Source organism: Nanorana parkeri, unplaced genomic scaffold (assembly GCF_000935625.1).
Source record: "Nanorana parkeri isolate BGI_ZX_2015 unplaced genomic scaffold, ASM93562v1 scaffold613, whole genome shotgun sequence".
Classification (NCBI taxonomy): Eukaryota; Metazoa; Chordata; class Amphibia; order Anura; family Dicroglossidae; genus Nanorana; species Nanorana parkeri.
In genome coordinates this window covers 540,985-551,496 of record NW_017306881.1, presented here as the reverse complement: position 1 = coordinate 551,496, position 10,512 = coordinate 540,985, and the positions used below count along the sequence as shown (strand labels likewise).

The 10,512-nt window shown below is 39.8% G+C and overlaps 1 protein-coding gene across 1 annotated transcript in view; it reads left to right on the top strand.

Moving 5' to 3' along the window:
• Window positions 1–10,512, top strand: part of UGT8 (UDP glycosyltransferase 8) — a 79,329-nt gene that overhangs the window by 742 nt on the left and 68,075 nt on the right. The window lies entirely within an intron of this gene.

Here is a 10,512-nt window from a genome sequence, read left to right as displayed (position 1 = left end):
TAATAATAATAATAATAGAGGTTTGAAATGACTGTTTGTTAGCGAGCCTCTCATGATTGCTGTACAACCTGTAAAAGCACCTTTGTTGGAGAAAGTCACCTGATCTAATGATATGAGATTCTTCTGGGAGGTTAGAATATTGTGTAATATGGTGGGAGCAGTTTTCCCTAAGCCACACCTGCAGCTATTGGTGCACAAATGTACTAAAGCTGTATAAAGACCACCTGTAGCTTACAAAGTACCATATCCCGTTTACTGTAATTGCAGCTGTATAGGATTAATTCTGTTTGGTTACTGTAGAATAAAGCACACCACACATAGGTAATGGACTTGCTGATTTTAATAAGGATAAATATAAACTATTTACCTAAATGGTTGCCAGGATAGACATAAGAATATATAGATGCGTTATGCATTTATAGAGACACTTATTTGTTTTGTTGTGCTCTGTTTCATTTACAGTTTGATCATGAAGAGTAATAGCTATATAGAGTGAAGGCAATTGTGTAATATCATAACCTCCGTCCAGAACATCATAAAAAGTACAATGTTCAACAGGCAGAAAAATAGCATGCCTTTAGCATTGTTAAAATGGAAGGCAACAGTAAATCATCTGACTGATCAGCAGTAAAATAAAGAAATGATATGAACACAAAGATAACATAAGGGTAGTTCAGCAAAGCAGAATGCATGTGACATTTTTATCACCACAAAATATTTGCTCATTTTTATGTTTAACAATTTCATTTTGAATTTACTAAAGGGAATGTTGCATGGATCAGTTGAGTTGACAAAATACAAATGTAGTATCAACGTTTGTGGCATTTGTATGTAAAAGTTCACACACACTATCGCATTAATATATCACTACATGTTTGTTTGATATACATTGTGCATTTGTATGAGGAGAGCAGAGAACAGAATTATTTAAACTGGAGATACCTTTAGAAAAAAAAAAATCTTGATTCATGAGGAATAAAAATTTGCAATAGCTTATGTTTCATGGGAAATATGACTGCCAGATTATGTTATATTTATGTATGAGAACGGAACATCTTGATGAGAAAATTACCATTAAACAAAATTACACAGATAAAAATATTTTTTATGTGATAATCAATCATTTGATAAGTGTTAGAGGTAAATAAAGCAATGTATACTGGCAGATTAATGTATTAACCCAATAAAGAAACTGACAGCACGTGGGATACAGTATAGTATATTATAGTATGAAGTTGCCTTTGTGCAATACAACTGCTGGGCTGTAATAAGTGAACTTTAACCACAATTTCTGCTGATAGCTGACATGTATAATACGAGCCATGACACTTACTTCATTCATGTGATTTCCTCTGTTCAACTACATTGCTGACATTTTGGATCTATACTTCTCAGTACAGTCGCAGGATATGTGAAATCTATTGAATGTGCCAAAGTAATGTTGCAGAAATAGCCTCATCCACATAAAGCCTTTTCTGAAGTGTCTTGGACTGTGCAGGAGACTTGACATGCATATGGAGTCAATGGACAAGTCAATAGACTCAGGATTCTATTGTCTGGCGTTAAAGTAGTATTAAACTCTTTTTACAATAGTTATTCCAGATCAAAGAAATATACATTGTCCAGTAAAATATTTGCTTACATTTTTGCGAAAGCACTTACAGTTATCATGTTTCCAAACAGCTGGCTCCAACTTTCTATCCTCAGCTTCCCCGAACTTCCTGTCCAGTATAAGATCAGCATTTTAAATAACTGAAAAACATTTTTACTTTTATATCAGCTTAAAGTGTAAGTGTAGTGTGGCTTTGCATGCTTGCCATATTGTGCAAAATGTAGTAGATCCCATCTCACTCCTGACCGGAGCTCTAAGCTGAAAACTACCAGCACTGAGTTATCTGCATGGAAAGTTATTGTAATGGGCCAGGCATGCTGGGTGATCATAAAAAAACTCTCCATAGGATTAGCACTAATTTACTAACTGAGATATCAGTGTGGATGTCTCACCACTTCCTTAAACTGAGGTCTTCATATTTCCTCCCCCTATGTACCTTTCCTTGATTTCTCCATTGCTCCTCCTTTGTCACTCTTTTTATTCTTAAGTATCATGCATTATGGAGGACACACAATCCCTTCAGATCAAGCAGAGGTGAATATAAGACTTGCTGGAGGTAGTGTAAAAATAAGTGAAACCTGACTAAAAGTGTTTAAACACAGCCGCGTTTCCTTCGGTCGCATGTTTTCATTTTTTTCAACAATAAAGCTAATAATATGAAATCAGCTACTACTGCTAGGGGTGAATGAACAAATTAGCACAAAATTGTGGCTGCACTTGATGCAGACACATGCAGATTTTAAGCAGTTTTAAGCCATCCTGGTTTGTGCCAAATTTGCTGCCATTTGTGCCTTTGTTTTGATATAGGAGGGCTTCCTCATCATCCTTAGCATTCTGTGTCACCCAGAAAATAACTATTCCTTCAGCTGACATTTATTGTGTTGTGGACTAGTGAGAAGGGTGGGGCAGCCTTAACATAGACACATTGTGCTGTTCAGGATTAGTTTCAGTGTATGAGACAGCTAACTACTCTAGCTACTCTATTGCACTAAGTCTTACACCGGGGAGCAGACTTCGCTCTCTGCAGGACACTGTAGTGTCTACTTAAAAAGAAAACTATGAGGTGAGTGAAAATCACTCATCCTCATTGTCTGAGCCTACGTGTGACAATGAAACTGTCACATGTCGACTCATTAGATCGGGAAGTGAGCGAACGCATACCGTCGCTCACTTCTCGATCATCTCCATGCAGAGAGTGGTGACTGTCAGTCACCACTCCCCGCAGGTATTCACCCCCTCCCCACTCCGATCCTTACAGCGCTGACTGGAGGAACGGACAGGGGAGGGGGCAGGTACAGCTGGCTCTGCCTCTAGATAGGCAGAGCCAGCTGTCATTCACGCAGCTGGGTGGATCTCGACAGCATTGTCGGGATCCTTCCCGCCTGCGGCGGTCTCAGTATACCGCGAGCTGTAGCTGGCGATATACTGAGCTTTGGGAGTATATGTCCTCCTGTGACCCTGGGAGTATATGTCCTCCTTGTTCACAAAGGCAGCAGACTCAAGCACAGATTGCTTTTAGAAGGTTATAGTGAAACTCGACATTTAGGGCTGGTGCAGACCTGGGTGATCCTGGAAGCGCGTCCCGGGACCATGCGATCATGCACAATTGCACACAGCGATTCCCGCGCAGCCCCATTGATTTCAAAGGGGTTACATCCATGCGTCAATCGCAGAAAAAAGGTACATGTACCTTTTTTTGCGACACAGGACACATGGCTGTTTTAGCCGTGATCGTGTTCGATTGCGCGGGCGGAATAAAAGCAGGAAACCACACAATCTGCCCAACGCAACTGGGGTGCCATTAGAAAACCATTGCACCGTCAGCACAACGGCGATGGTGACCGACTATCCGCGCGGTCAAAGATTGTGCAGGTGTGAACCTGGCCTCAGGAGGCAATATTGCTGCCTCAAATGCACTTCTTTCTCTCTTTTTTATCCTAATAGGTATTTTTTATTGCAATACAGAGCCGCGGAGGTTGCAGCGTGCTTTCATTGATTGCAATGGCCATGTATGGTAAGCAGCAACGCCGGCCAAATGCAATATGTTGTTTAAAATTTGCCACACTGCAAAGAATCATGGCATGTGCACAAGCATAAGTAGCTACTATACTAAGATTTAAGTAGGAGGTCGGGGGGCAATAAAAACACAGATCAACCACTTGGTTTATCTCCCCTCGGCTGCCCATTTGAATGAGGCCTATAAATGAAACAGAAGATTTTTTTCTTTGAAAAGCCATGGCACTTTTGTTTAAGTCCATTATTCCCACTGAGATAACACTTATCACTTCTCCTCTTTTTAATTGGTCTAGTACCGCTAGCTTTCTCCAGGTTGGGCAACTAATGAGGTTGCTCCTGTTTACAAGAACTATGTTAAAAGTAAAGCCATTCCCTGCAGCTGTCACTAACATATTACTTGCTTAGAAAAGTGAAACCTAAGTGGATGACATGAACAACTTTGTTTCTAATCTCTTTTCTGCGATTTTTGTATATCATCCCATTCTCTACAGTGCAGATATGCTTCTAACCTTAGCAAATCCCTTTCAGAGCCAGGATTAGCAGCTGGCTGGAGAACGTGAAGGCATTTTAGATAAAGAACACAGCAATGTAAGCTGCTACTCATGGGGGATCAAAGTAGGGGGACTGTGGTACTTGTGTACTGGGGTAGTGGTAGTTATTTTTAAATATTATAGTGTTTACTCATCTTTATTCACATTTTATATAAAGATGAATGTCCTCTGTCATACAATGGTATTAGTATATCTTGATGCTAGTTATTTATTAATGAAGCTGAACCTATTTATGCAAAGTGACAATTTATTAACACAGCAGTGACCACTGAGTTGGTACCAGATGAATAAATGGAAATACAAAGGATTATGTACTAAAACAGTTTGCATTGCACTACATTTTGTTACATTATGTATTCATATGTTATCAGGGTTGCTGTCTCTTCCTAATTCTGGAATTGGCAGGTATAGAAGAATGCAATGCAACATACCTCCCAACATTCTGAGATGAGAAAGAAAGACACCTAACAGCACAAAGTATGTAGGCAAAGGAGACTCATTATGCCACAAGTTACGTAGAGCAGAATAATTAATATGTGAAAAGTGATTGGTTAAATTCATTCGTTTTTTCACCATTACTCTACCAGAATCCCAGCTTTTAGTAGGTAAATAATACATTTTTCGTAGAGGTCTATACTTAAGGATAAAAAGAGTGACAATTGAGGAGCAATGCAGGTTTATTTATATATACATACAGTTGTGTGAAAAAGTGTTGGCCCCTTCCTAATTTCACAAAATCCAAACCCACATGGACCTGTGTGAAAAAGTGTTTTCCCCCTAAACCTAATGACTGGTTGGGCCACCCTTAGCAGAAAGAACTGCAATCAAGCGTTTGCGATAACTTGCAATGAGTCTGTTACAGTGCTGTGCAGGAATTTTGGTCCACTCATCTTTGCAGAATTGTTGTAATTCAGCCACATTGGAAGGTTTTCGAGCATGAACCTCCTTTTTAAGGTCATGCCACAGCATCTCAATAGGATTCAGGTCAGGACTTTGACTAGGCCACTCCAAAGTCTTCATTTTGTTTTTCTTCAGCCATTCAGAGGTGGACTTGCTGGTGTGTTTTGGATCATTGTCCTGCTGCAGAACCCAAGTTCGCTTCAGCTTGAGGTCACGAACAGATGGCCGCACATTATCCTTCAGGATTTTTTGGTAGACAGCAAATGGTTCCATTTATCACAGCAAGTCTTCCAGGTCCTGAAGCAGCAAAACAGCCCCAGACCATCACACTACCACCACCATATTTTACTGTTGGTATGATGTTCTTTTTCTGAAATGCAGTGTTACTCCTACGCCAGATGTAATGGGACACACACCTTTCAAAAAGTTCAACTTTTGCCTCGTCAGTCCACAGAGTATTTTCCCAAAGGTCTCGGGGATCATCAAGATGTTTTCTGGCATAACGGAGACAAGCTTTTATGTTATTTTTGCTCAGCAGCAGTTTTCGTCTTGGAACTCTGCCATGCAGGCCATTTTTGCCCAGTCTCTTTCTTATGGCGGAGTCATGAACACTGACCTGAACTGAGGCAAGTGAGGCCTGCAGTTCTTTGGATGTTGTTGTGGGGTCTTTTGTGACCTCTTGGATGAGTTGTCGCTGCACTCTTGGGGTAATTTTGGTTGGCCGCCCACTCCAGGCAAGGTTCACCACTTTTCCATGTTTTCGCCATTTGTGAATAATGGCTCTCACTGTGGTTTGCTGGAGTCACAAAGCTTTAGATATTGCTTTGTAACCTTTTCCAGACTGATAGATCTCAATGACTTTCTTTCTCATTTGTTCCTGGATTTCTTTGGATCTCGGCATGATGTGTAGCTTTTGAGGATCTTTTGGTCTACTTCACTTTGTCAGTCAAGTCTTATTGAAGTGATTTCTTGATTGCGAACAGGTGTGGCTAGAGAAATTGAACTCAGGTGTGATAAACCAGAGTTATGTTTTAACAGGGGGGGCAAACACTTTTTCACACAGGGCTATGTGGGTTTGGATTTTGTTTTCCCTTAATAATAAAAACCTTCCTTTAAAAATTGCATGTTGTGTTTACTTGTGCTATCTTTGACTAATATTTACATTTGTTTGATGATCTGAAACATTAAAGTGTGACAAACGTGCAAAACAATGAAAAATCAGGAAGCGGTCTAACACTTTTTCACACAACTGTATATATATATATATATACTTATTTATATTCATCTTCAACTTCCCACAATACTATATGTACGTACAACAACATCACACCATGCTGAAGTTCCTCAACAAGATTCTGAATAGTCTTTCAGCATTGAAAAGGTTATTTGGGAAAGAATATACAAAATAAACTAAAGCTCAAAACCTAAACAGTGTTGTAGGGTTCTGGGTAGATATAGGAGGAACTAAACTTGTCCATAACAGACAGACATGGTGATATTTTCATTATTACACCATGTGAAAGTTTTTTGTTGCAAATCTTTTTTACATAAAAGAGAAGAATGAGTTGTAAATGAAAATTTACATTTGTGTTCCAACCCAGTGTGAGTGTTCTCAGTGAAGACAGAGTCATGTAAGGCTATAAGGCCTTGGTTCTCAACTGGTGGGTCGTGACCCAAAAGTGGGTCGCGACCCCATGTTCAGTGGGTCGCTGCATGCCTTCCACTTTTTCTAGGTGAGAGGCTCCTCAGCCTCCGCCTAGCCTCCCCCCTAGCCCAGCACTGTCCATTATTACACTGAACAGCCAGATTTAAGTGTGGGGTCCCCCTAAAATCCCTTACCAGACCCTTGATCCAAGCAGCAGTCTGGCAGAGCAGAAAAGGGGGGACGAGCGTGCGCCCCACCTCCTGCACCATACCAGGCCACATGCCCTCAACATGGGAAGGGTGCTTTGCAGAGGGGGGGCATTTCCAGAGCTTCTCATTTGTGTCATTGGATGGTTGAAGTAAACATAGGTTCACTGTACCTCACTTTACTGCACGTCACTTTGCTTTACCCCTTATTAATTTATTATTATTTGCATCACAAGTGGAAAACGTTTTGCCCATCCAAAATCTCGGGGATTAGGCTACAGCCCACAGTGCCTTGTTGTCATAAACTACTGGTGGAGAAGCTGGAATGAGCCCATTAGCCACTTACATCTGACAATCAAGATGATAAAATGAGTAACCTCCAAGTTAGGAAGGGCAATTTAATAAAGAATGCTAATACTTAGCATATGGTATAAATCAGAATTCAGAGCACAGATAATTGAGCACATGATGATATCTGTAGCCGTTTACTATCAGGAATGCAGCTTGTTAGTAAAATTCAGCATATATTTATTATCATTACATTGTCATTAATTATGATAGCCCAGCGATAGAACATTTGTGGAAGATTTTGCTTGGTGAAATTTTCTTCCAAGGATTATTTTATTTGTATGCATTTCAAAGGCAAATAAATAAATCACCACAAAGTACTTCTTTTATTCTGTGATCACAACTACATTATTTTCAAATGAAATAATAAACAAGTACATTGAAAAATGATAGTTGTCATAGAGTTTGTTTGTAGATTTCTTCAGTATACAGTTGTATGTGAATTTCTGATAGTAATGGTATGTTTTTAACATTAAAGTGACCATAAACTCTGGAGATAAATCTTAAAAATGCATTCAAGTATCTTAACTATTAACAAAAATGTATCTTGTTTGTGTATCACTCAGCTGTAGATCCTCAAATCATCTCTGAATTGGTGCTGACGCTGTCCTTCCTTCTGGAGGGTGGCTACTTTTGTTCCCCATGGTCCCTGTGTGTTGTAAAGTAGCCACCGCTCCAAGCTCACTCCTGTGATGGATTACAATCTCGATACAAATTAGTAAACTAAAGGTGAGATTGTAGTCCATCACAGGATTTGAGGATCTACAGCTGAGTGATACACAAATAAGGAACATTTGTGTTAATAGTTAAGGTACGTGAATGCATTTTTAAGATTTATCTCCTGAGTTTATGGTTAAAAACATACCATTACTATCAGAAAGTCACATACAACTGTATACTGAAGAAATCTACAGGCAAACTCTGACAACTAACATATTTTCATAAATTCCCCTCATTCTATTTCGTTGCATTTACTGTAAACCTATTTCATACTATTTTCATCTTCAACTTCCCACAATACTATATGTACGTACAACAAACATCGCACCATGCTGAAGTTGCTCAACAAGATTCTGAATAGTCTTTCAGCATTGAGAAGGTTATTTGGGAAAAAATATACAAAATAAACTAAAGCTCAAAACCCAAACAGTGCTGTAGGGTTCTGTGTAGATATAGGAGGAACTAAACCTGGCCATAACATACAGACATAGTGATATTTTCATTATTACACCAAATCTTTTTTACATAAAAGAGAAGAATGAGTTGTAAATGAAAATTGACATTTGTGTTCCAACCCAGTGTGAGTGTTCTCAGTGAAGAAAGAGTCATGTAAGGCTTTACGGCCTTGGTTCTCAACTGGTGGGTCGTGACCCAAAAGTGGGTCGCAACCCCGTGTTCAGTGGGTCGCTGCATGCCTTCCACTTTTTTTAGGTGAGAGGCTCCTAAGGCTCCTCCTAGCCTCCCCCTAGCCCAGCACTGTCCATTCTTACACTAAGCAGCCATTCAAAATATGCTGCTCAGCGCCGAGTGTCAGCTTGAGGTGAGGTGGGCTGGGGGGTATGGCCGCGAAGGAGCTCCCTCCACATTGCTTATAGCTCCCTCGCATATCCTGTAAAGCTGCCTGGACTGGAGTGACTACACATTCTGGCTCCTGGCACCTCTACAGGAGCACATGTGAGCTGCACAAGCAATGCACATATGGATGGAGCTCCATCACAGCACAGCAGCCCACGCTGTCGTGTGTTCCATTGCAGTGCGCTTTGGATCACGACTTAGTGACTGAGGACAGATGTGGTTCCTGAGGTTAAAAAGGTTGAGAACCACTGCTTTAAGGGATTATAATAAGCACATTTTACTAACTGAAGCAGTTGTTGCTACACACAAAAATGTTCTAGCAATCTAGTTGGAAAATCCCTGTGCAAGAGAATGCCACCTCTTCCTTTTCTGTAGAGCGTAAAGAGAATGGAGAAATGAAGTGTATGTAAGCCCTAAATCTTTTTTTTCAGTACTTTTGCCATCATGCCTCACGGCATACAGTTTTTCTAACTGTAGTAAAGATTTTTACATAGACAGCTTGTCATTCACAGGGCTTCCTGTTGCAGACTGACAACGCTTCACCGCTGGCTCACAATTAGCAGCAAAGTTGACATCTCTGAAACAGATGTCCACCTTGGAATATGTTCCCTCCTGCTGCTGTGACAACTCAAACATCACTTTTAACCAGTTGACATCCGGGGTGTTTGGGGGGGTTTACTTTTTTTATTTGTGACTTTTATTTTTTTTTACTTTTTTTGTTTGTGACTTATTTTTTTTAACTTTTTTTATTTATAAAGAATTTTTTTTTACACTTATTGTTATTGCTATTACATAGGGGGATACCATCCCCCTATATAATAGCACAGGTACACTGACAGGTCCTCTTTAGAGTGGTGGCTACTTTCCAACACACACAGGGACCATGGGAAATAAAAGTAGCCACCCTCCAGAAGGAAGGACATTGTCAGTACCAATTCAGAGATTATCTGGGGATCTACAGCTGAGTAATACATAAATAAAGAACATTTGTGTTAATAGTTACGTATGTGAATGCATTTTTAGGATTTTAATCCTGAGTTTAGTATCACTTTAAGAAATGAATGTGATGGAACAAACATAACTAAATTACATTTTTTTTAAATGAACTTCAAGACGTGGGGTAGTTAGGGTTCATTATTAGGGTCTTTTTGTCTTTGTAAGCTTTTGAAGTACTCAAGCTTACTGGTTAAAACACATGTAATGTACAATGCAGGCACAGGAAGCTCAACTATCCACTTAGAAACCATCTTTCACTACTCTGACTGCTGTAAACGATTATTTTGCATATTTTCACTTTATACTGTATATTATTATTGATCTCTGTCCTAGCGCATACCCCTAATTTCGTAAAACCAAGAACATTGAAATAGTTGGCATAGAGTTTGCCTGTAGATTTACTTTCTTCACTTTACAGTTGTATGTGGCTTTCTGATAGACACTTCTTGCTATGGAACTGATTTCATTAAGAAGCTCTCAAGTAATAATGCCTTGCTCTGGCATACTAAAGGTTTATTGCTTCTAATGCATGTACAGCAGAGGCATCCACAATTTTTGGTTCGGAGATCTACTTTTCAAATGATAAGCTCAATGAGATCTACCAACGAAAAAACACCTGCATGCAGGGGGGGGGGGGGGGAGGGCGGGGAAAAAAAGACAATG